Source organism: Onthophagus taurus, chromosome 10 (genome assembly GCF_036711975.1).
Source record: "Onthophagus taurus isolate NC chromosome 10, IU_Otau_3.0, whole genome shotgun sequence".
Taxonomy (NCBI): domain Eukaryota; kingdom Metazoa; phylum Arthropoda; class Insecta; order Coleoptera; family Scarabaeidae; genus Onthophagus; species Onthophagus taurus.
In genome coordinates, this window is record NC_091975.1 from 7,740,116 (window position 1) to 7,768,114 (window position 27,999).

Below are 27,999 nucleotides of genomic sequence, written 5' to 3' on the forward strand. Positions count from 1 at the left end.
CCTTGAATACTGTTTTTGAAATTTTGACAAATCACCAATAAAGATGTAAGCTATTCAATAAAAACATCGGTTTTGAAAAATCTTATTTAGTTTTTGAGATATAAATTTATGAAAGTATGAATTTTTTAAATAACGTGTTTGTTGCAGAAAAACAGGCAATAATATTTTTTATGACAAGAAAAATGGCAAATGTTGTACCATTTTGGAAACTTGACTAAACAGGCCATCTTTTAAAATTACAAGGGTATTGTACTACTCCTTTTTTTAGAAATCGTGTGTCAAACTTGATAGGCATAAATTCTTTCAACCTTAACTCAATAAAATTAATATATTTTTTTGCAAAACTAATGATTTTTGTTGTTTGATTTGTGACTTCTACTTCTCTATATGATGTACAGAACCGATTTTTAACGTTTTCAAAAATATGTCTATTACCACTTAGCTAAGAGACATGGAATTTTTTTCTCATTTTTACCAGAACACGTATGGGTTGGCCTCTCACCCGGTGCTCGCTTGGCGTTGAGTTTCGGGACACCCTGTATAATATTAATATATTTGATTTTGAAAAAATTCTGGAAAATCGCATCCTGGAATACTGTTTATGAGATTTTGACAAATTACCAATAAAGGTGTAAGCTATTCAATAAAAACATCCGTTTTCAAAAATTTCTTTTAGTTTTTGAGATATAAATTTTTGAAATTAATCGAATTTTTTAACTAATACTAAGATCTTAAATATATGTTGGTTTTTGTTTAAAAATTTGCAGAAAATCGAATGCTAAGAAAATATATAATAAGCTTTTTAACAAAAATTATATATTAATATATTTGATTTTGGAAAAATTGTGGAAAATCGCATCCTTGAATAGTGTTTTTGAAATTTTGACAAATCACCAATAAAAATGAAAGCTATTCAATAAAAACATCCGTTTTGAAAAATCTCTTTTAGTTTTTGAGATATAAATTTATGAAATTAATCAAACTTTTTAACTAATACTAAGATCTTAAATTTATGTTGGTTTTTGTTTAAAAATTTGCAAAATATCGAATGCTAAGAAAATATGTAATAAGCTTTTTAACAAAAATTATATATTAATATATTTGATTTTGGAAAAATTGTGGAAAATCGCATCCTTGAATACTGTTTTTGAAATTTTGACAAATCACCAATAGAAATGTATAAAAACATACGTTTTGAAAAATCTCTTTTAGTTTTTGAGATATAAATTTTTGAAATTAATCGAATTTTTTAACTAATACTAAGATCTTAAATATATGTTGGTTTTTGTTTAAAAATTTGCAGAAAATCGAATGCTAAGAAAATATATAATAAGCTTTTTAACAAAAATTATATATTAATATATTTGATTTTGGAAAAATTGTGGAAAATCGTATCCTTGAATACTGTTTTTGAAATTTTGACAAATCACCAATAGAAATGTATAAAAACATCCGTTTTGAAAAATCTTTTTTAGTTTTTGAGATATAAATTTATGAAGTTAATCGAATTTTTTAATTAATACTAAGATCTTAAATTTATGTTGGTTTACTTTAAAAATTGTAGAAAATCGAATGCTAAGAAAATATATAAATAATAATAATAACAGAAATTTCTATATATATCTGTTTTTGACATTTTTGATTTCAATACAATAGCTTACAACTATTACTATTACTTGAGGCAAAAACTTTGATCAATAAAAAGTATCCACAGAAACATTTTAATTAATATTTTTAAATTGTCACTATTTATTTCCAATCGGATAAGTTCAAAATTAACCATTATTTTGAACATTAAGGTTGGTTATAACTAAAAATTGAAACCGCAGGGAAAAAAGTTTTGTTATTAAGTAATATTCCCCAAATCATCTTTTATCATTACCTCTAATGCATCGTTAATTGTTTCCAACCTATGAGATAGAAATCGCTATGTTTCATTTTTGACGTTTCAGCACTAATGCTATAATAGGTTATAACTCAGGATCTATTAATGGGGGTAAAAAGTTTGATGAATAAAAAACTTTGAAAAATATGCCCAAAAACATTTTCCATTAATATTTTTTACCTACACCTAATTATTTTCTACCGAATCAATTATAGTCTCAAAAATCACTATTTTATCAATTTGGCTATTAAGGTAGGTTATATCTCAAAATCTAACACACATAGAAAAAAGTTTTGTTATTAAGAAATGTTCGTAAATATTCCCCAAACCATATTCTAACATCGATTCTAATTTATAGTTAATTGTTTTCAAATTAAGAGATAAAAATCGCTATGTTTCATTTTTGACGTTTTCAGCACTAATGCTATAGGTTATAACTCAGGATCTATTAATGGGGGTAAAAAGTTTGATAAATAAAAAACTTTGAAAAATATCCCCAAAAACATTTTCCATTAATATTTTTTACCTACATCTAATTATTTTCAATCGAATCAATTATAGTCTCAAAAATCACTATTTTGTCAATTTGGCTATTAAGTTAGGTTATATCTCAAAATCTAAAACACATAGAAAAAAGTTTTGTTATTAAGAAATGTTCGTAAATATTCCCCAAACCATATTCTAACATCGATTCTAATTTATAGTTAATTGTTTCCAAATTAAGAGATAGAAATCGCTATGTTTCATTTTTGACGTTTCAGCACTAATGCTATAGGTTATAACTCAGGATCTATTAATGGGGGTAAAAAGTTTGATAAATAAAAAACTTTGAAAAATATCCCCAAAAACATTTTCCATTAATATTTTTTACCTACATCTAATTATTTTCAATCGAATCAATTATAGTCTCAAAAATCACTATTTTGTCAATTTGGCTATTAAGTTAGGTTATATCTCAAAATCTAAAACACATAGAAAAAAGTTTTCTTATAAAGAAATATTCGTAAATATTCCCCAAACCATATTCTAACATCGATTCTAATTTATAGTTAATTGTTTTCAAATTAAGAGATAAAAATCGCTGTTTCATTTTTGACGTTTCAGCACTAATGCTATAAGTTAGGATCTATTAATGGTGGTAAAAAGTTTGATTAATAAAAAACTTTGAAAAATATCCCCAAAAACATTTTCCATTAATATTTTTTACCTACACCTAATTATTTTCTACCGAATCAATTATAGTCTCAAAAATCACTATTTTATCAATTTGGCTATTAAGGTAGGTTATATCTCAAAATCTAAAACACATAGAAAAAAGTTTTGTTATTAAGAAATGTTCGTAAATATTCCCCAAACCATATTCTAACATCGATTCTAATTTATAGTTAATTGTTTTCAAATTAAGAGATAAAAATCGCTGTTTCATTTTTGACGTTTCAGCACTAATGCTGTAAGTTAGGATCTATTAATGGGGGTAAAAAGTTTGATTAATAAAAAACTTTGAAAAATATGCCCAAAAACATTTTCCACTAATATTTTTTACCTACATCTAATTATTTTCTATCGAATCAATTATAGTCTCAAAAATTATTATTTTATCACTTGGTTATTAAGGTAGGTTATATCTCAAAATCTACAACATATAGAAAAAAGTTTTGTTATTAAGAAATGTTCGTAAATATTCCCCAAATCATGTTCTAACATCGATTCTAATTTATAGTTAATTGTTTCCAAATTAAGAGATAGAAATCGCTGTTTCATTTTTGACGTTTCAGCACTAATGCTATAGGTTATAACTCTGGATCTATTAATGAGGGTAAACAGTTTGATGAATAAAAATATGCCCAAAAACATTTTCCATTAATATTTTTTACCTACATCTAATTATTTTCAATCGAATCAATTATAGTCTCAAAAATCACTATTTTATCAATTTGGCTATTAAAGTAGGTTATATCTCAAAATCTAAAACACATAGAAAAAAGTTTTGTTATTAAGAAATGTTCGTAAATATTCCCCAAACCATATTCTAACATCGATTCTAATTTATAGTTAATTGTTTTCAAATTAAGAGATAAAATCGCTGTTTAATTTTTGACGTTTTCACCAATAATGTAATCTTAAATTTTTGGCTTGTTCAAAATGCTTAAACTTTTCACACATGGTTATGAGAAGCTTACTACTTGCTTTAATATGGTATAAAAACAACCCAACCGGTTTCATCCATTATGATATCTCCAGGAATAAAATAAATTTTTTAATGTTCGATTACTTTTTTGGTTTAGTTCTCAATGATTTATTCTGTAAACAAATAAAGGAGAAGATTTATAATGCCGGTGTGTTTGACATTGATTGAATATTCATGATAAAAGACAATCAATCACCTCCTAGAAAACGATGTGTTCCGATCGCGTCAAGATATCCCCCCCTTAGAGATAACTGGGCGTTTTTACGGCAATTTGAGTACGTTTTCTGCACCCTAATGAGATACGGGTAGACTGTAGTATGGAAAAACCTCCAGTCTATAAGCTTGCACGTCGCATAGAGGCTGTAAAACGTCTGCCAGAACTTCCTTGTTTGGCGCCCACGCATCGTAGTCGCATCATCGGATGCATCGCAATGAGTTAAGAAGTGCGTGTGTCATCTAATGTGTTCGGTTCCATTTATGGGTCAGATTAGAATTAATCAGGAAATTTGTAATCAAATAATAAATTATTTATTGAGCGAGTCCGATTCAATCGTAAACACAACATGAAGTTATGATGTTATGAAATTTTTATGAAACACGAAAGATAAAAGGAATAAAATCGTTTTTACGTCAAGATTTCGCGACGGAAATTATCGTTCCGTGACGGAATTATTGCCGGCCGCGACTGAACAGATCTGAAATTCTGAATTCGAATTTGAAAGTCCGCGCAAAAACGGCCCGGATCGGACGTATTCATTTGTCGGCGGATCTCGTCTCTAAAAAGGGGGCGAATCGAATCTCGTCCGACAAAGGTATACCGTGATAAAAAGTGGACCGTGCCCGAGAGAAGGCAGAGGATGGCGGCGCGGCATCAGCGCCACCGCGACGATCCCGCAGAGAAAAATCGCAATCCGACTTTCGCATCAATCAATGTTCGCTGTCACTCCATCCCAAAACAAAGCCATGTCCTCGTATAATTGAACTCCATACATCATCATGCGGCGACTGCAAATTCTATAATATACCCCCCTAAATCGTGTTACGCGTGCGCCATCTGAATTTGAATGTACTAAACGGCTCAATTGTTCTGAAACGTTCAAGATGTCTAAATACCTACCCTTTAGATTGATTTATTACTATAAACTAAATCAAATTTGTTTCAATTTATTATTTATATGCAAGTATGCAACCAAATACGCAAATCGCGTATTGCAATACCAATACTGTGATAGTGGTTGCATACTTGCAATGATGACGTCGAGTACGATAATTAATTAACACACTGTATATGTTAATACGTAGCGTTTCTTCAGAAGAAGGTTGCCGAAACGTTATTAACTTAAAAGTTTCGTCTAGTGTTAGTGTTTATATTATATATTACTTACAGTATTAAAAATATCATTTTTTTATCTAATCATAATTGTAAAACTGATTTGAAAAGTCAAAGTTGATAGGTCATAGGTTACATTCCGCTTGTACACGATAAAAGGCCGTCCTACTCGGAGTGTCGATGAAGACATAAAATTAGAAAACTGCCATTTGCCCGGTTCTCCCGTTCAATGTGTATGTATGTGTCAACCACGACCAATCGATAATTTCTATAAAGGGTTAGCGTGCAAAATATCGTTGGGCGTACCGTGACATGGTAATTTCTTTTACGCCATCGTTGTTCCCCCGTCGTCGTCGTCGGCAACTTTAGATCAAGTTTTTCTACCTGTTTCGTTTTATTTTTAGGCGGGGATTGATCCAATGCAAAATTATTCATCGGCCGATTAAGTAATTTTAGCGTGGAACACCGTCGGGTTATTCATAATTTATGAGAGACAAACGGTCAATTATGCCCCTTACGAAATGAAAGATTAAAATTATTTTTTCAACACCCTGTATATTCAGTTTCGATACTTCGCTGATAAAATCAATTTAGTCGTTGGGAATTGTGTTTGAAATTTAGAGAGGCTGCGTGTATCAGGACACACTTCGCGACAAAATTAAATTATAATAAATTACGATCCGAAGCGAACCAGCACCGAGAATGCTTTCCGTGGTGGCTTTCGTTTCTCTCTCTCTATATATATATATACAGTAGGCGCTACCCGTAATCAATGTACCGACTAATCTGAACATGCCCTTCCAAGATTTATGGACTGGCGATCCGATTCGACTGGAAACTGTACTGTATCGGCGGTTACACTCTCCCAACATACAATTGACACCAAACTGTATTAAGCACGGTATTAAAGTTGATGTTCTAACATTGGCAACAAGTACAAAAACTTATTAATAAATTCGTTTACGGTGTATTTCCGATGAAATCGTCGAAAGAAATGAGCCGGGGAGGACGACGCCGACACATTTGCATAGGAGAAAACGACGACGGGAAACGCGATAACTCGCTTATTAATTACAGTTATAGCGGCTCCGAGAGCAACTCTTCGATACGACTCGTTGCCTTGTTAATTTATGATCTGACGCCAAGGTCTCTTTCTCTCTAAAAGACGCCATACTAAATCTTCACCATGTTATGGCTGAGAACAGTTACAAAATGTTTTAAAACATTTAAATCTTGAAACACTCAAACATATTATACAAAATCACCATTATCAAAATAACAAAGTTACCCTAATTACATCTTTATAGACAAAAAGGTTACTGTATTCATTTGATATTTATTATATAACAAAGTTATGATGCTTTAACTTAACAAATTGAAAAATCGGAGCAAAGGCCGAGGCGCTACCTCCTATTATTTCAAGGTCACTTCAAAATGTGATTCTTTCATAATCAGCAAAAATCATTGTCTTATTACACAATAGATGTTTCTATAACGAAGTCGAATTATGCCAAAGCTGTAAATATTTACTTGCATAACTTGCAAGATATAACGAAAATCATCAAATTTTCATATTCTCCTATCTTTCTCGATATCTATGAGTCAGAGAGAAAAAGTGAAAGAGAGCAATATTGTTAAGAATAAATTTTGCTACAACTTTTATTACAAAAATTTTCCTGTAATATACTCCGATTTCTGAGTGCCACCATTAACACTTTGTAACACAACGAAATTCATCAAATTTTCATATTTTTGCATTTTTATCGATATCTATACATCTTAGAGCAAAAGTACAAGAGAGCAATATTGTTAAGAATAAAATTTGCTACAACTTTTATTACAAAAGTTTTCTTGTAATGTACTCCGATTCCTGAGTGCCACCATTAACACTTTGTAACACAACGAAATTCATCAAATTTTCATATTTTTGCATTTTTATCGATATCTATACATCTTAGAGCAAAAGTACAAGAGAACAATATTGTTAAGAATAAAATTTGCTACAACTTTTATTGCAAAAGTTTTCTTGTAATATACTCCGATTCCTGAGTGCCACCATTAATATTTTGTAACACAACGAAATTCATCAAATTTTCATATTTTTGCATTTTTTATCAATATCTATCCATCTTAGAGCAAAAGTGCAAGAGAGCAATGTTGTTAAGAATAAAATTTGCTACAACTTTTATAGCAAAAGTTTTCTTGTAATATACTCCGATTCTTGAGTGCCACCATTAACACTTTGTAACACAACGAGATTCATCAAATTTTCATATTTTCGTATTTTTAACAATATCTATCCATATTAGAGCAAAAGTGCAAGAAAGCAATATTGTTAAGAATAAAATTTGCTACAACTTTTATTGCAAAAGTTTTCTTATCATACGCTCCGATTCCTGAGTGCCACCATTAACAGTTTGTAACACAACGAAATTCATCAAATTTTCATATGTTCGTATTTTTCTCGATATTTATGAGTCAGAGAGCAAAAGTGAAAGAGAGCAATATTATTAAGAATAAAATTTGCTACAACTTTTATTGCAAAAATTTTCTTGTAATATACTCCAATTCTTGAGTGCCACCATTAACACTTTGTAACACAACGAGATTCATCAAATTTTCATATTTTCGTATTTTTATCAATATCTATCCATCTTAGAGCAAAAGTGCAAGAGAGCAATATTGTTAAGAATAAAATTTGCTACAACTTTTATTACAAAAGTTTTCTTGTAATATACTCCGATTCTTGAGTGCCACCATTAACAGTTTGTAACACAACGAGATTCATCAAATTTTCATATTTTTGCATTTTTATCAATATCTATCCATCTTAGAGCAAAAGTACAAAAGAGCAATATTGTTAAGAATAAAATTTGCTACAACTTTCATTGCAAAAGTTTTCTTGTAATACACTCCGATTCTTGAGTGCCACCATTAACACTTTGTAACACAACGAAATTTATCAAATTTTCATATTTTTGCATTTTTATCGATATCTATCCATCTTAGAACAAAAGTGCAAGAGAGCAATATTGTTAAGAATAAAATTTGCTACAACTTTTATTGCAAAAGTTTTCTTATCATACGCTCCGATTCCTGAGTGCCACCATTAACACTTTGTAATACAACGAAATTCATCAAATTTTCATATTTTTGCATTTTTATCGATATCTATCCATTTTAGAGCAAAAGTGTAAGAGAGCAGTATTGGTAAAAATAAATTTTGCTACAACTTTTATTGCAAAAATTTTCTTGTAATATACTCCGATTCCTGAGTGCCACCATTAACACTTTGTAACACAACGAAATTCATCAAATTTTCATATTTTTGCATTTTTATCGATATCTATACATCTTAGAGCAAAAGTGAAAGAGAGCAATTTTGTTAAGAATAAAATTTGCTACAACTTTTATTACAAAAGTTTTCTTGTAATATACTCCGATTCCTGAGTGCCACCATTAACAGTTTGTAACACAACGAGATTCATCAAATTTTCATATTTTCGTATTTTCATCAATATCTATCCATCTTAGAGCAAAAGTGCAAGAGAGTAATATTGTTAAGAATAAAATTTGCTACAACTTTTATTCCAAAAGTTTTCTTGTAATATACTCCGATTCCTGAGTGCCACCATTAACAGTTTGTAACACAACGAGATTCATCAAATTTTCATATTTTTGCATTTTTATCAATATCTATCTATCTTAGAGCAAAAGTGCAAGAGAGCAATATTGTTAAGAATAAAATTTGCTACAACTTTTATTATAAAAGTTTTCTTGTAATATACCCCGATTCCTGGGTGCCACCATTAACACTTTGTAACACAACGAAATTCATCAAATTTTCATATTCTCCTATCTTTCTCGATATCTATGAGTCAGAGAGCAAAAGTGCAACAGAGCAATTTTGTTAAGAATAAAATTTGCTACAACTTTTATTATAAAAGTTTTCTTGTAATATATTCCGATTCCTGGGTGCCACCATTAATACTTTGTAACACAACGAAATTCATCAAATTTTCATATTCTCCTATCTTTCTCGATATCTATGAGTCAGAGAGCAAAAGTGCAACAGAGCAATTTTGTTAAGAATAAAATTTGCTACAACTTTTATTGCAAAAATTTTCTTGTAATATACTCCGATTCTTGAGTGCCACCATTATCACTTTGTAACACAACGAGATTCATCAAATTTTCATATTTTCGTATTTTTAACAATATCCATCCATCTTAGAGCAAAAGTGCAAGAAAGCAATATTGTTAAGAATAAAATTTGCTACAACTTTTATTGCAAAAGTTTTCTTGTAATATACTCCGATTCTTCAGTGCCACCATTAACAATTTATAAAACAACGAAATTCATCAAATTTTTGATGTTCATCAAAGAATGAAGCTAAGGTTGCTAGCTGCCGAGAGGCTACAATCGAGACACTTAAAGATAACCAGCAATCAAGTATCTATCCACCGTGACTACAATCTTAATTTCTTTGTATTAATTAAAATTTTAAAACACCGAAACTTTTTGATATTCTAAGAAACTAAGTTTGATGACCTCTTTCTTATCCAATTTTCTTCTTATCCATTTTAATAATTAATTAACAGCAACCCGGTTCGGTCGTAATTCGAAGCCGGGTGATGTATTTATTAATAATGATCATTTCGAACGGTGTGCGTTATATAAGCAGGTCTGGAACGAAGCCCACGGATACAAACGAAGAACCGATACGCACGCAACCAGAAACGGTTCTTCGTCTTCTTCTTCTTCGCCTCGGTAAGAGGTACGAAGACCGGTTTTGAGATCAGCGAGAAAAAGAAAACGTTTCGAACGAAGAACGAATCTCTTCTTCAATAGAGATAAAGAAAGATAGTGAATAAGGGAAGATGGAAAAAGAGAGGAGCAGACGGAAGAGGGGAAGAACCGATTGATCGGGTTAAGGTCTCAATAACTCAAGCGCACTTAGATATATTGTTCAAGCGATGAGGTCGTCTCAATGGACCATTCATTCTCAGTTTATAACATCTTTTTAATCCGATTTTTTTTCAAAATGATCCCTTGAGTTTACATGAAATAAATTTCTCAAATCTTTACTTCTATAGTTAATTTTAACCCATTTGACTGATGACGATCATTTAGGTTGTGTAAATATTTCGTGTTACACCTAATCGAACCACTAATTGCTTTGACTATCCCACAGGAGGCGCGTCGTACATGGTTTGGTTTACATAAAAAGAATTTGGGTTGGGTTAATGAGAAATTGGGCAACGTTATAAACATAGGAACAAAGAAAAATAAAATTCCAAATTCCCCTTGGATTAAAAGTTTAAGTTTTTGGTTTAAATTTTAGTTTGCGTTGGCACGTGTCTAGAGAATACCGTGTTTTCTGTCCGTTTTGTTGAAAACGAATAAGAGACAGATTTCGTAAAGGAATCCCGACATGGACGTAATCGCGTAGGTGGAGCGTCGCAGATGTTGTTGGTTTTGTTAGCGTTTTATGCGTACCGTAACTTCTCACATAAATAAACGATTTTCGTTGCACGTCTTGTAAACTCTCTCTCTCTATACACTGTCTAGAATATAATATTTCACGTCTACGTCGTCTCCGTGGTATTTTCTTGTAAGAATTTATCGCTTTTTATTATGACAGAAAAAAGTTTATATCAAATTTATTATGCAAAGACAAAAACAAATTTTTGACATCACCTAGTCAAAGCCAAACCAAAATCAGCAAGTTTTTAAGTCTTCAAGTTTTCCCATCTGCATTATTTTATGAGAAATCGACTGCATGAGATAGGAATGTATACTTGGCTGCTTATCTTACTAACACTTAATAAGGAAAAGAAGTTTCAGGAGTGGCTAAACCAAATTTTCAGCTGATATGATACTGGAAAGCTGTACCAGGCTACTAAAGATGTTGGTCACAAAGTACTAAGAGCTCCAAGAATACCTCTTGAGCACACTAAAAATGTAAAAAACTGCCTTCAACATTAACCAAGATATTGCAAAATCTAATGCATTGAGGTGTTCCATAGACTTTTGTTTTGGACACTCTTTTTTTGTAACTGCAAGATCAAAAAATGTGTTCTATATTTATTTATTGATAAAAATGTTGCATTTAAGATGGTTAAACTGAGTGAGATATTGAAGTCTTTGGATATAAAACTTTAGCATAGCCGTTCAATTTGAGGATTAGGTCGTCCGATCGCTTTATTAGTCGTATAAATTAGCGCTCCCGGTAGTCCGTAATAAATAACGAAATGAAGCGTACGTGACTCTGTGGAAATTGTGTAAATTTCGCATGGTTTGCCTCTCAGTGCTGGTCGGCCCTCGGGCTCTCGCTTCGCCATAAATCAAGCGCCGTAATGAAATACCTATATGACGGCCAAGATACAATAAGTTATAAGGGGGAAGTTACTAAATACGCCACCGCCCGTTCTCCTTATAACGTTGGTGCCGTTGTTGTATCGTTGGGTTGGTTGCGGTGTTGTGTTGCCGGTAACCAGACGACTCTCATCTAAAACCCTGTTGCGGAGAGAAGCAGCGCGCCTTCGCATAATTGCGACCCATAAATATGGTGTCCTGATACGAGCAATTAGCCCAAACTCACACGCGACAGCAACAACGACCCTGTAGACACTATCTCAAGACTAGATCCTACATACGATCCTCTCACAACTTCCACACAACACAACAAGAACTTTGAGGTCCCTTCTTTTCTTTATTATACAAACAATGTAACCGCAAAACAACCACTTTTAACCACCATTTATCATTATACAGATGATTTATTATGCGATGAGAAAATCTTTGCGGTGGTTTTAAATTAAACAATGATTTTATAAAAAAGTAACAACGATGTAATGTTGTGTTACAAAACGTGATCTATAAATTAAAATGACCTTATAAAATAAGATTTTTTTTATGTTTGTTTGTTAGAAAAATTTCTATACACCCGTGTAAAACCTGGTAAAGTGGTTAATAAATGGATTTCTGTCACGGCATAAATTAACGGCAAGATTATTCACTTCACATGTACCGTAATTAATAGTTAATTGCTCGGGTAATGGCTCAATCAGCAATCAGATCAAGTGACGAGATAAACCTGCTCGTGTACAATTTTTTTAAATTTTATACTTTAAGTTTTCTTTGGCGATCGTCCGTCAAAACACGCTTTGAATAACAACAAAATCATGCGCATTAAGATTCGAGAAATAATTTATTTTCTACGCTCGATGAATCGGTAATTTTAGACTTTTTTTTTCGATTATTTCTAATAATTATCTTAGAATAAGTATATTTTTAGAATTATTTATCACGTCTAATTAAATTTTTAACATACCTACAGCACTCGTCCTCTTTTCTTTAATTACACCGTTTAATTGATTTATTTTTTTATAATTTTACTTGATTGCTTTTGCGGTAAATTACCGGTAATTGAAACAATTAAATATATTGACGCACTATTTTCCTTAATGTTTTTGTGGTATCGTCCACCAATTTATAAATTTCCATATTTAATTTTAATTTGAAAACACGATTTTATTATATAACAGGGTAATTGATCACTCGTGTCTCATTGCAAAAACAATAAACAAAAATAAACTCCACATACTCTTGATTAGTAAATTTTGGCATCATTACTAATAACTAATAAGTGTTTAAGCGTAAGCGACTTTAAATAATTTGTAAATTGACTTTTCCGAAAACATTATTATTAACAATAACGTTTCTATGGTAAAATGTGCAAAACCGCATAATGCACCGTATGAACACAAAACTATGCAGTTTTAAATGTATTAAGCCGAGGTCGCTTGCGGCCGAGGCGACAGTTCGATGGATGCTTCGGCTTGATAAACTCATGCATTTTAAAAAGCACGTTGTTTTGTATCCATATCCTATGGAACTATAGCATCGGTCGCAAGCGACCTTGGTTTAATACACTCCTATGTTCTTAAAAAACTGTATAGTTTTGGGTTCATATAGTACCGAACTCCCACATATACATATTCGAAAACTATACATTTTTGTATCGATATGGTAATGACCTAGCGCCTCAGCCGCAAGCGACCTCGGCTTAATGCAACTCCTTGAAAATTGTTTATTTTGTATTAATACGGTTTCGATGTAGAACCTAGGTTCCTAGAATTCCTAAATCTTAGAAAACTGTGCAGTTTTGTATCGATAAGGTAACATCCTAGTGCCTCGGCCGCAAGCGACCTCGGCTTAATTAGTATATATATCATTCAAAATTGTATATTTTATATTAATATGGTTTCGATGTAGAACCTAGGTTGCTAGAATTCCTACATCTTAGAAAACTGTGCAGTTTTGTATCGATAAGGTGACATCCTATTGCCTCGGCGACAAGCGACCTCGGCTTAATTAGTATATATATCATTCAAAATTGTATATTTTATATTAATATGGTTTTGATGTAGAACCTAGGTTCCTAGAATTCCTGCATCTTAAAAAACTGTGCAGTTTTGTGTCGATAATTTGACATCCTAGTGCCTCGGCCGCAAACGACCTCGGCTTAATTACTAAATATATCATTCAAAATTGTATATTTTATATTAATATGGTTTAGATGTAGAACCTAGGTTCCTAGAATTCCTACATCTTAGAAAACTGTGCAGTTTTATACCGAGAAGGTAACATCCTAGTGCCTCGGCCGCAAGCGACCTCGGCTTAATTAGTATATATATCATTCAAAATTGTATATTTTATATTAATATGGTTTAGATGTAGAACCTAGGTTCCTAGAATTCCTGCATCTTAAAAAACTGTGCAGTATTGTGTCGATAATTTGACATCCTAGTGCCTCGGCCGCAAGCGACCTCGGCTTAATTACTAAATATATCATTCAAAATTGTATATTTTATATTAATATGGTTTCGATGTAGAACCTAGGTTCCTAGAATTCCTACATCTTAGAAAACTGTGCAGTTTTATATCGATAAGGTAACATCCTAGTGCCTCGGCCGCAAGCGACCTCGGGTTAATTACTAAATATATCATTCAAAATGGTATATTTTATATTTATATGGTTTCGATGTAGAACCTAAGTTGTTAGAATTCCTACATCTTAGAAAACTCTGCAGTTTTATATCGAAAAGGTGACGTCATAGTGCCTCGGCCTCAAGCGACCTCGGCTTAATTACTAAATATATCATTCAAAATTGTATATTTTATATTAATATGGTTTAGATGTAGAACCTAGGTTCCTAGAATTCCTGCATCTTAAAAAACTGTGCAGTATTGTGTCGATAATTTGACATCCTAGTGCCTCGGCCGCAAGCGACCTCGGCTTAATTACTAAATATATCATTCAAAATTGTATATTTTATATTTATATGGTTTCGATGTAGAACCTAGGTTCCTAGAATTCCTATATCTTAGAAAACTGTGCAGTTTTATACCGATAAGGTAACATCCTAGTGCCTCGGCCGCAAGCGACCTCGGCTTAATTACTAAATATATCATTCAAAATTGTATATTTTATATTTATATGGTTTCGATGTAGAACCTAAGTTGTTAGAATTCCTACATCTTAGAAAACTCTGCAGTTTTATATCGAAAAGGTGACGTCATAGTGCCTCGGCCTCAAGCGACCTCGGCTTAATTACTAAATATATCATTCAAAATTGTATATTTTATATTAATATGGTTTCGATGTAGAACCTAGGTTCCTAAAATTCCTGCATCTTAAAAAACTGTGCAGTTTTGTATCGATAATTTGACATCCTAGTGCCTCGGCCGCAAGCGACCTCGGCTTAATTACTAAATATATCATTCAAAATTGTATATTTTATATTTATATGGTTTTGATGTAGAACCTAGGTTCCTAGAATTCCTACATCTTAGAAAACTGTGCAGTTTTATACCGATAAGGTAACATCCTAGTGCCTCGGCCGCAAGCGACCTCGGCTTAATTACTAAATATATCATTCAAAATTGTATATTTTATATTAATATGGTTTTGATGTAGAACCTAGGTTCCTAGAATTCCTACATCTTAGAAAACTGTGCAGTTTTATATCGATAAGGTAACATCATAGTGCCTCGGCCGCAAGCAACCTCGGCTTAATTACTAAATATATCATTCAAAATTGTATATTTTATATTAATATGGTTTCGATGTAGAACCTAGGTTCCTAGAATTCCTACATCTTAGAAAACTGTGCAGTTTTATACCGATAAGGTAACATCCTAGTGCCTCGGCCGCAAGCGACCTCGGCTTAATTACTAAATATATCATTCAAAATTGTATATTTTATATTAATATGGTTTTGATGTAGAACATAGGTTCCTAGAATTCCTGCATCTTAAAAAACTGTGCAGTATTGTGTCGATAATTTGACATCCTAGTGCCTCGGCCGCAAGCGACCTCGGCTTAATTAATATATATATCATTCAAAATTGTATATTTTATATTAATATGGTTCCGATGTAGAACCGAGGTTGCTAAAATTTCTACATCTTAGAAAACTGTACAGTTTTGTATCAATAAGGTAACGTTCTAGTGCCTCGGCCGCAAGCGACCTCGGCTTAATTAGTATATGTATATCGTTCAAAACTGTATATTTTGTATTAATATGGTTTTGATGTAGAACCTAGGTTCCTAAAATTCCTACATCTTATCAATAAGGTAACGTCCTAGTGCCTCGGCCGCAAGCGACCTCGGCTTAATTAATATATGTATATCGTTCAAAACTATATATTTTGTATTAATATGGTTTCTGTGCAGTTTTGTATCGATAATTTGACATCTTAGTGCCTCGGCCGCAAGCGACTTCGGCTTAATTAATATATATATCATTCAAAATTGTATATTTTATATTAATATGGTTTCGATGTAGAACCTAGGTTCCTAGAATACCTACATCTTAGAAAACTGTGCAGTTTTATACCGATAAGGTAACATCCTAGTGCCTCGGCCGCAAGCGACCTCGGCTTAATTACTAAATATATTATTCAAAATTGTATATTTTATATTAATATGGTTTCGATGTAGAACCTAGGTTCCTAGAATACCTACATCTTAGAAAACTGTGCAGTTTTATACCGATAAGGTAACATCCTAGTGCCTCGGCCGCAAGCGACCTCGGCTTAATTACTAAATATATTATTCAAAATTGTATATTTTATATTAATATGGTTTCGATGTAGAACCTAGGTTCCTAGAATACCTACATCTTAGAAAACTGTGCAGTTTTATACCGATAAGGTAACATCCTAGTGCCTCGGCCGCAAGCGACCTCGGCTTAATTACTAAATATATCATTCAAAATTGTATATTTTATATTTATATGGTTTTGATGTAGAACCTAGGTTCCTAGAATTCCTACATCTTAGAAAACTGTGCAGTTTTATACCGATAAGGTAACATCCTAGTGTCTCGGCCGCAAGCGACCTCGGCTTAATTACTAAATATATCATTCAAAATTGTATATTTTATATTAATATGGTTTCGATGTAGAACCTAGGTTCCTAGAATTCCTACATCTTAGAAAATTGTGCAGTTTTGTATCGATAAGGTGACATCCTATTGCCTCGGCCGCAAGCGACCTCGGCTTAATTACTAAATATATCATTCAAACTTGTATATTTTATATTAATATGGTTTTGATGTAGAACCCAGATTTCTAGAATTCCTGCATCTTAAAAAACTGTGCAGTTTTGTGTCGATAATTTGACATCTTAGTGCCTCGGCCGCAAGCGACCTCGGCTTAATTAATATATATATCATTCAAAATTGTATATTTTATATTAATATGGTTTCGATGTAGAACCTAGGTTCCTAGAATTCTTACATCTTAGAAAACTGTGCAGTTTTGTATCGATAATTTGACATCCTACTGCCTCGGCCGCAAGCGACCTCGGCTTAAATAGTATATATATCGTTCAAAATTGTATATTTTGTATTAATTTATTGTATTAATTTTTAAATATTTAAAAATCATTTTAACATTCCACCGATAACGAATGCACGATTGGAATTCGATAATTAGAACTGTAAAATCACCTTCGGTAATCGAAAAGTGTCTTCGAAGGCGGTTAAAATAACATTCTAAAATAATTTGTGAATTATATGGGTCATTAAGGTGCACTCAATCTTTAATGATACGTTGTAAATCTTATTTAAACATTTATTTTATTAAATTTTTTTTTTAATTTGTCGTTGTTTAAATGTTTAAGGTAATCAATACGGGCAGATTTACTTTCTTTTTCTGCCATAAATTAGGATTATTAAGTTTTTTATTCGCATTAAAATTGTCTATGAGGGATAATAATGAATGCGGGAATGAAAATAATTCACTTTTTTAAAGTTAATCAATGTCGTTTTTAATTAGGAAATTATTACATTATAAAATTCGTTGAAGATAACCGCGTTAATTTTAGATTAGACGTTTTAACACGTTTTTTGACATTTACGATTCCGTCGGTAAAAGCAGAGGAAAAATCTCGAGTCGTAACTCGAAGAATCGTAAGTTATCACCCCGTTGACTTTTACGGTTACGGTATTTTGTAAACAAGCTGCAATAAAAACCGACATTTATGCCTATGATCTTTCTTTACGGCTACCACATAAACACGACGAAAACGGAAGCGGCACAACTTCGAATTTAATCCAAAGGTTAAGACTTTTTTTTTAATACTTTATGTGTTTTAAAAAAATTTAAAATTGTCTTAAAACTTATAATCATCTAATATACAATTAACCGTAACGAGTTCATTAAAACTAACGTAGAGCTAAAATATGGAGAGGCAACGACGACGACGATAAAGAAATTCATAAACTTTACGGCTAATAAACGGGGCGACAATGCAACCCGTTGTTTATGTGACCATTAATTTTTAATCTGTCTCGGAAGGCGGACCCCGTTCACTCCCAGTGTAAAATGACGTTGTTCCTAAGAGCTTAAGAATATGGCTTCATTTAATACAACATACTTTTCTAAAAGGATGTAATTTAAAAAAAAAATTTATCTCAAAATTTTGTAGCACGTTTCAAATGTAGCGTCTCGGCCGTAAGCGACCTTGGCTACCATTTAAAATCTTGGGTTTGCAAAAGAATTCAAAGTTGAAATTTTAGGCAGAAAGTGAAAATTTTCAACATATTAAAAAATATATACAGGGTGAGATGTACTTGTATTGCATTTTTATAGCATAAAATGTAACACTTAATGATATCACGCTTTTATTGACTAGAAAAATTCATATTGATTATAATTTGCAAAACCTCAATCAGCGTTAATTAGAAACTAAACGAAACATAGTTTGCCTTAAGCTGTCATAACCAAACGTATCTATCAATTGTTTTCATAGCATACTACGTGAACAGTTTGCAAATTAAAAGAATAAACGGCTATAATTTATTTATTAATAAAAATATCCATATCAAGTGGTATATCATTAGAATCGTTGAGAAAAGGCCTTTTTTATAAAGTCATGACCAACTATGGTTTCCATTAGAAAAATTACAAGTTTGTGTCATAACTCAAAAATGATTGCTTAAATAAAAAAATCAGTTAGACTTCTTTATTAAACATGTAATACCCTACAAATTTTTCCTTTACACATTTTTCCTAAAATCAATAATAGCGGAGCCATAGGTATCTAACGATATAACAAAAAAAAAACGGTTTTTTCGAGATATCTAGTTAGCCATGCATTTTATCCAAAAAACAAAAAGCTCATTAAATTGAGTTCACGAAACTGCAATTCTTTCCCTATTTAATCGTCTCTCTATCTCCGCTAGTTTTCAAGATCTCTATACTAAACGTGGAAAAAAACTCACCCTGTATATAATATTATGACCTTGATTATTAGAATCGATCATAACTCAAAAACTAAAAGCGATAGATAAAAATAGTTTATATATAAATTGTTTATAATGAATCAAAAATTCATTATCCGTCACCAGATTCAATTTAATCGTAACCATATTTTAGTTACAAATTGAAAAGACCCAAAACATCAAAATTTACTTCACCCCGATATCTCAATTAGTTTTTGAGATACGATTTTAAAAAGTTGACTATTTTTAATTCACTTTAACAATGCAGGGTGAAATTAAAAAAATGATTACAACACAATCTATAGATTCCTAAGAATTATTTTGGGTGTGTTGATTCTGCACAAAATTTGCCTCAAAACACTTCTTATTTCATATCGATATCTGAATTAGTTATTGAGATACGATTCTTAAAATTTCATTCTATATAAATTTAACAATGAGATACACAATTGATTGAAATTAAAACGCATAAAAACGGTTTTATATACAGGGTGTTTCACGTAACTGGTTCGTTAGAACTTTAGAAATTTTGATAGCATGGGTTGGTCATTCGGATCTTTCAATCTAAAATAATTTCAAGATGGCTGCCACTTGCAGTCTATCGGAACCATAACTTCGTTATTTTAAATGGAATGCTATAGTTTTTATTACACCTTTTAATTGTATGTAAAAATATATGTTGACTTTGATAAAAGTTATTGGTACCTAGCATTTTTCGTTTTCGAATCCCAACCCAACCCCATATCTCATCCAGCGTTCATTCAACAAAGCTTTAAATTGGCATGATTACTGTTGAGATGCTGTCAAATAGACTGTCATTTGATGTAGCAGAGTATCTTATACAGGGTGGTCAAAAATTGAATTACTGTTTCTCCACATTTAACCACAAGAAAATCGAAAATTGTAAATGGAAGGTAATTTAATTCTCTACAATTTATCTATAAACATTCCTATACCTATTTATTGTAGTTTCTCTCATATTGGGAAATTTATCAAAACATGCATATGGAGAAACAGTAATTCAAATTTTTGACCAGCCTGTATAAGATACTCCGATACAACAAAATACAACAATCTATTTGACAGCATCTGGAGAGTAATCGTGCTAATGTAGATCTTTCTGTATAAAAGCTATTGCATAAGGATATATTAAAAAGTTGATTTTTGATGATTGTGATGAATCAACACTTGCCACAAAAAACCTTTGTTCGAATTTTGGTGCTTTAAAAATTTCATAGTGGGTTACTGGGAGTAAAATACAGGCTTTGTGACAAACGAACTCCAGCTGTAAAGCAACCGGAGGGGGAGAGTCCAAAAAGAGCCACCACCTTATCCCGCAGTGCCGTTGAATAATATGTATTAAAATGGTTACCACACTGGCAGACGTCAACACTTAACTATTCACCAAAAACATATTTCTATTAATGAGATTTAAAAATTTAATGAATACTAGTTTCGGTATCGCAGCCATCTTCAAAGACGACTAAAAAAATTTGGATTATTATAAATTTTCGTAGTTAAAACATAAAACATCTGTAAAGTCGTTGAATTTATAGACAAATGTTTAGTGGCTGGCCAATAATAATTCAAAGGGAGCACGGCGAACGCGATCTATCATAATTAATCGAATTCAGCAAGGCAGGCGTTTGTTTATACCCGACGACGAAGGCATTAAACAATCGGCGACTGGTTTCATAAATTCCGGAGAGAGACCGCGCGTAGAACAACAATGAATATGTTGATTCAAATAACCTGACTTCAATTACTTACCGAGGGCCCTGGCATAGCCTACGCGATGTAATTTATGGACTCCCAACTTCCAGAGGTAACTCGGATCGCGGCCCGACGCCATGTTGTCGCTTATAAATCACCAAGAAAACACGTAAAACTATTTTACTCTTTTTTGGACTCTTTATTTGTGTTTTTGGTTAATATGTGGAACGAAAAATATTATTGATCAATAAGTTTTTTTTTTAATTTTACCGATTTTCACTTAATCGTCCATCATCAGGGAATAAATTTTCATTGATAGTTACTAATTTGGAATAATTTTTTAAAAAATCTTGTTTAAAAACGCAGAAATAAAAGAAGGAAGGTAAAAAATGTTTTGCCGTCGGTAAATATCGTGTAAAGGGGGTCTCGGATCGTAGTAACACATGGGACCACCGGACCACCTTCGATTATTATTCGGCCGGGCACATTCGTTATTGGAGATTTTACTAACTGCCGAATTTATTGCGGGAGATTTAGGTAGCCGCCGGAATTTATCTAAGTGAAAAATATCGTTAGAGGGGGTTCTAATAGCAACGCGCGTCCGAGGTGTTTCGTTATTTACGACCGTTTTATTTGCGAAACGGAAAACAACACCTGGATATCATCCCCCTCAAAAAAACATTCAACATAAATAAAAAAATTAAAATCCAACCCCAACGTTTTTCTTAACTTCGCTTTAGTTTACCTTTTTTTTTACACTCAACCAAACACTTTTTTTATTTAAACAATTTCTTTAGATTTTTTTTACGTATCGCGGACAGCCAAACACCGTAAAACAGTAAAACGTCCGCAGGAACCCGAGCGGTTGCACCGACTGACTCACATATATAAACCGCGAACTGTTTTCATTTTGATCGGCACACGCTAACGACACACACATATATTTTATATAGCTATATATACCAGGAACGCACGCGAATTATACGAATACAACGGCATTTGAATGCTGAAAAGTTGGAGAGTTTTTAATCATTTTGTTGGTTATAAAGGTTAAGGATGAACTAAGATTATTTATTTAATTATTAAACACATACTAAATATTAAATAATTATGTAATTGAACTTTAATTGTATACTATTTAATCCTATTTAGCCTCACCACAACTTCACAACTACTGAAAACATTCTGAAAAATGTTACAAACCCTGAAAAGGTATTCAAATCATTTTGATTCAAGAAGCAGAAAAAAACCAGAAGGGATCATCTAATATACACCAATAAGCATGCTCTCAGAGTCTTTAGTCAAACTAAAAAGGCTCCTTCCTCATGAACGTTATCAACTAGATACTGAAATCATATCTACCAGAGAGGCACTTTCTTGCGAATATTCTAATTTATACTCCTTGCTATCATGAGTGCCTCAAGGTAGTCTCAGCCTGATCATGCATCTATTGTAACGTCAGATACGACAAGTACCACTCTCAAATTGTCATCCTATGACCATCAACAAATGTCAACTATCAGAAGCAGAAGATGCCAAATACTTGGATAAGATGACTCATATGAAAACGTTTGATGAAATGTGCACGTTTCAGAGTGTACGAATTTCCTTGCTTCTTCCCGAAGTTTGTTTCACAATTTCATTTATAAGCTCCATCTTTTTGTTTCCGCTGTATCTGCAGTACTATATCAATATTGAGCATTGCTGTCGTCATTTTGATCTACTCACTCTAAAGTTTTGGCAATTTTTGTCTTAATTCGTAAATTTTACATTTGTCTATAAGAAAATTAACTTGGAACAATGCGTGAAGATTTTGTGAAATTCAATATCTTCATACAACCCAACTAGATTTGATATACAGGGTGTGTCAAATGTCTGGTTTTTTCTTATACAACCATATGATTTCATATATGCATCCCATTTAAAATAACAATGTTGGTTGCCATAGCAACGAAACAAAAACAATATAAACAAGCAAATATCGCAAAAAAATGCGCCACGATTAATAAAGAAACTTTTATTTGAAATATTTTTCATTAAAACCACAAATGGCGAAGTTATTGGCTATATTCCAGACATTTGACACACCCTGTATATGTCTATAACATTCTAAACTTAAAAGACTTTTATGTATTCATTGATTTTTAAGTTATACCAAATCTTAAGCTTCTTTTTTCTTCACAAAAAAAAAATTGAAGTCACCAGTACGAATTCAACGTTTTTGAAAACGAGTATAGGAAAATTACTTTTCTACAAAACGGTTTGAAACTAAGAAATGAAAATTTTTGAGGTTATAGAGGAATAATTGAGGTTAGGTTATAATAAATTTTAAGTTTCCAGAATGAACGATTTTTTCAAATCAATTATAACTTGGGTTGAATTTGATTTTAACGTTCTTTTCTAAAATGAGTGTCATAAATTTTTTTTTAAAGTGTTTGAAGCTGAGAAATAAAACTTTTTGAGGTTATAGAGGAATAGTTGAGGTTAGGTTATACGAGAGATTAACCAGAACTGACGTCGATTCGTTTGATGTTGGTGGCACGTGGTTTTGAGATTTAAAATCCGCCATCTTATCGCGAGTTACCAAAGGCACAGAATCAAGGTCTATTGAGTAAACATACTGTATAAGGTTATCCAACTTTTTATGAACGTATCCGTCTATAGAGACGTGCAATTCCAGTTCTAAGTATAGTGTCACTTTCAGTAATAGTACTAGTGTAAAACTAGAACTAACACTATAGTTAGAACTAGAAACATTCAGGTTTAGCCGTCTTTAGAGACGTGCGGCTAAACCCAAATGATTCTAGATCTAGGTATAGTGTTAATTCTGCATAGTAACAGTGCTAGTGTAAAACTAGAACTAACACTAGACCTAGAACTAGAAAGTTTTGGGTGCTAGGTCTAGTGTTACTTCTAGTTTTAATTGTTATGCAGTGCTAGACCTAGAACTAGAATCATTTGAGTTTAGCCGCCTTAAGAGACGTACGGCTAAACCCAAATTTTTCTAGTTCTAGACCTAATGTTACCTCTAGTGAGAGTGCAAGTGTAAAACCCGAATGATTCTAGTTCTAGATCTAGTGTTAGTTCTAATTTTATACTAGCACTGTTACTATGTAGAACTAACACTAGACCTAGAACTAGAATCATTTGAGTTTAGCCGTCTTTAGAGACGTGTGGCTAAACCCAAATGATTCTAGTTCTAGGTCTAGTGTTAGTTGTAGTTTTAATTGTTATGCAGTGCCAGATCTAGAACTAGAATCATTAGAGTTTAGCTGTCTTAAGAGACGTACGGCTAAACCCAAATGTTTCTAGTTCTAGATCTAATGTTAGCTCTAGTGACAGTGCAAGTGTAAAACCCAAATGATTCTAGTTCTAGATCTAGTGTTAGTTCTAATTTTATACTAGTACTGTTACTATGTAGAACTTTAGCCGTCTTTAGAGACGTGTGGCTAAACCCAAATGATTCTAGTTCTAGGTCTAGTGTTAATTCTACATAGTAACAGTGCTAGTGTAAAATTAGAACTAACACTAGATCTAGAACTAGAATCATTCAGGTTTAGCCGTCTTTAGAGACGTGTGGTTAAACCCAAATGATTCTAGTTCTAGATCTAGTGTTAATTCTAGTTTTAATTGTTATTAAGCGCTAGATTGTTGTATATTTTTATTGAAGTAGTTGAAAGGTTAAATATACGTATTAGAAAAGTAAATATATTAGATTATATAGTAGAACTGGAATCATTTGGGTTTAGTCGTCTTAAGAGACGTGAACCAGAAGTAACACTAGCGGTATCCCGCCAAATCATTACCACCAATAGCAACATACCTTGGTAACTCGCTATAATATGGCGTCAGATTTGGCGGGATACTGCTACTGTCACTTCTGGTTATTCTGTGTCTTTACTACCAATAGCAGCATACCTTGGCAACTCGCTATAATATGGCGGGATACTGCCAGTGTCATTTCTGGTTATTCTGTGCAAGTGGTGAGGAACCTGCGGCCTCCATTAGATTCTAGTGCGGCCTTCATAAAAAGGTTACTCTTGTAGGTTTGAAAATTAATAAGGAACGATATACTTGTAAGTTAATGAATCTACTATATTCTATAACATACTTGCAGACTTGGTCGATTCTGCAATATACAAATTCGTTTTTTATTTCTTATGTTGTAACAAATATGATTGAAGGTCTCTTATAATCTGAAGTTTTAGTATTGTCTTGTACAGAAAAAATACGACTATTTTTTCCTAATGTAAAGTCAAATTGAAGCAGCCAAATCTTATAGAAAAAAGTTTACTTGATTTTTAGACTTGTTCATTTTTTCTCTGCCCAAGACAGTACTTTGTACCTACAATGTGTTAATAATTTATCCATGTGACTCGAAACGCCACGATAATACGAGAAAGGATAACCCAAAGGTGACAAAATTAATGGGAAATTCACCACTTTACAAGACACTCTGGATACACCTACTACGAATGTCAACTATATTTCGGCAGATAATCATGAAAAAAATTAACTTTTCTTAAGTCATTGCCTTCTCGCAATGATTTTGCAGAACATTTTCCAGAGCTAGCAAAAATGTTGTATGAGCAGACATGTGAAAATAAAATATTTGATGTTCTGGATGGAGTTGCTTCATAATTAAAATTAAAACTAGTATAAGAACTTAAATTACATATGCTAACTTAGAGGATCAATGAAGGCTAAATTTTTAAATAGAAAGTAAATAAATCAAATTTTTTTTGTAATCGATTTTAAACTGATAGACAGTTTTAATTCATTTTTTCATAACATTCTAAACCTAAAAGAGCTTAGTTTATTCATTGGTTATACTCAGATAATTATAGTCTAACCTTCTGCATAGCTATTGGACGTTGTTAATCTTGTATGTAAATCCCTGGCAAGGATAATTTTTCACACCTACCGCTGTAGAAGGAAGGCTTCTTACCAAAGTATTTCTAGACCGTTAAGAAGTCCCGAGGCGAGCGCTTAGATCTCGATAAGAAATTCAAAGTGGTATTCTTTGCAACGCTCTCTCTTCTTGTATGATTTATAACCGCACATAAGTAATTTTAAGCATTCTTTTCTCCTTATTTATAGAACAAAATCTAATTTCATTTTAATTTTACCGCCAAAAGCAACAAACTCGGTTTGGCCGACTTCGGTCCTGGCAAACGTTCCGAACAATTAATAATATTTACGAAAATAACTTCGTGGAGGGCTTTACCTACTACTAAAAAGAGAGCAAAAGTTTTCGGAGATAAGAGAGGGGGTAAGGAAAAGACGAAAGTAAATACAGGGTGACAGACTGCCGACTAAATTTAACTTGAAAGCGGCTCGTAAATTTTTGGATTTCGCACCTGAGATTTATCTGGTTCTTTGATGGCGGCGATGCTCGTATTTTTCGGTGGAAGTGTTCATTTGGGGGCTGATCCCGCGGCTCGCCGTCCTTCTCCGAGAGCCCGGATGTTCGAAAATGAGATTTATAGTCGAGCTGGTCGAATATTTGCGAACATCGCGGTTTTTAAATCTTCCTTTGCACCCGTTAATAACATCTCTAAACCAGGCCACTTTTATCTTTTTTTTGGACCAAAGAATTAACACGCAGATATTGATCGTCAAGAAGAAAGAGTTATTTCTTCAACGCTTTATAAATAACTGAAAGGGGAAGAGATTATTAAGATTTATTAGGAACGCATATTAGTTTGAACTTTTCTAAATTTATGTTAAAACTTGATGGGATATTTACTGCCAAATCGGTGCAATTTTGGCAGAAAATAAGGCACTTTTACAAGATAATAAATGAGACGTCGAGTATCTACAATTGTATAATTTTAAGTTTAAACGAGTCGATGACAGATAATATCTTGTTACACTCCCACTTAGTGAATTGATAATCATTTCAATGAAGGTGTGCTCAAAACAATACCTTGAATACATTGAATTGTAATTGAGTCGCAATAATATTAAGCAGAAATTTCCAAAAAACCACTTATTTCATAAATATATTTCCTAATCTAAATTTGAATTAATTTAAATACATATGTGTATAATTAAACGAATAAAGAACACGGAAACTCCATTATACGCGGTGCTAAAAATTTAAATTTAACCCGAATCTTTTCGGAAATTTTTACTAAATCGAAAATAAAACGTAAAAAAACTTCGTTTCGTTCTCTATATAAAAGAGTAAAGACAAAAGCTTCTCCTGAATACCGGACCCGAGGAGACTTCTTCGCTATGTTTAGGCTACATTCTTTTGAGTCTACGGCCTCTCTTCGACCTCCTCCTTCCCGTCGCGTGTGCGTTTGTGTGCGCGTCCGTGATTGTCTGTGATTTTTTTAGTCGACCACGACGAAATAAGTCGAAGGCCACAGAGTTTTTGTCCTCGCGATCGGACCCGTTCTTTTACTGTATTTACAGTTACCAAGAGAAAGAATTTCCTAGAAATACACAAAAAAAAAAAAACATCCCCAAAGCAGATTTTTTTTGTTAGTAGAAATCAATTGATTGAGCGTAATTTTTAAACGTAGTTGTTGGAACAGGAACGGAAGCGTTTGTGCCAGAGAACGGGTCGTCGGTGGAGTCTCGAACAGGTGGCCAATAACCATAACCATAATAATAACGCGACCGTTTCTACACAAATGAGTTCAAATTACGAGCGCGCCGAGTTGCTGGTAAACAGTCTATTACCGACCAATTGCCTCTCTCTGAGCACTCCCCAAGAGCCCAGTTTCTGCGACAATCCTCTTTCAAATAATTATCGCGAGAATAAAAAATTTTGCATTAAAATTTCTCAGAGAATAAGATGCGAAGAAGATTCCTTCTTGAAACGAAGAAGTTTATGTGACACCCGGTGTATTACACACTTCCCGGTTGATTTTACGAGGGGTAAATACGCTATTACTTCACCCGAGGAACTTTACGACATCTTGATGTTGCCGTGATTTCTTTACGACTCAACTTCCCGAGGAGAGTTCACCTGCCGCCGCTGACATAATCGTTAAAAATCTCTTTTCTATGGCTCCTGTTACTACATTTATTTCAATTAATAAAATGATTTTGATTTCAATTACATCATTTG

General features: G+C 32.6%; 1 protein-coding gene across 4 annotated transcripts in view; it reads right to left on the minus strand.

The window, feature by feature from the left end:
* LOC111419112 (homeotic protein antennapedia) overlaps window positions 1–27,999 on the minus strand; it is a 166,756-nt gene that overhangs the window by 129,549 nt on the left and 9,208 nt on the right. For 2 of the 4 annotated variants that reach the window (XM_023051876.2, XM_071199180.1), the window contains exon 1: window positions 20,973–21,772. The exons of the other annotated variants lie outside the window; for them this stretch is intronic. The gene's annotated coding sequence lies outside the window, so the exon portion shown is untranslated. Of the gene's footprint in view, window positions 1–20,972; window positions 21,773–27,999 lie in introns of those variants that run through there. 4 annotated transcript variants of the gene reach the window in all.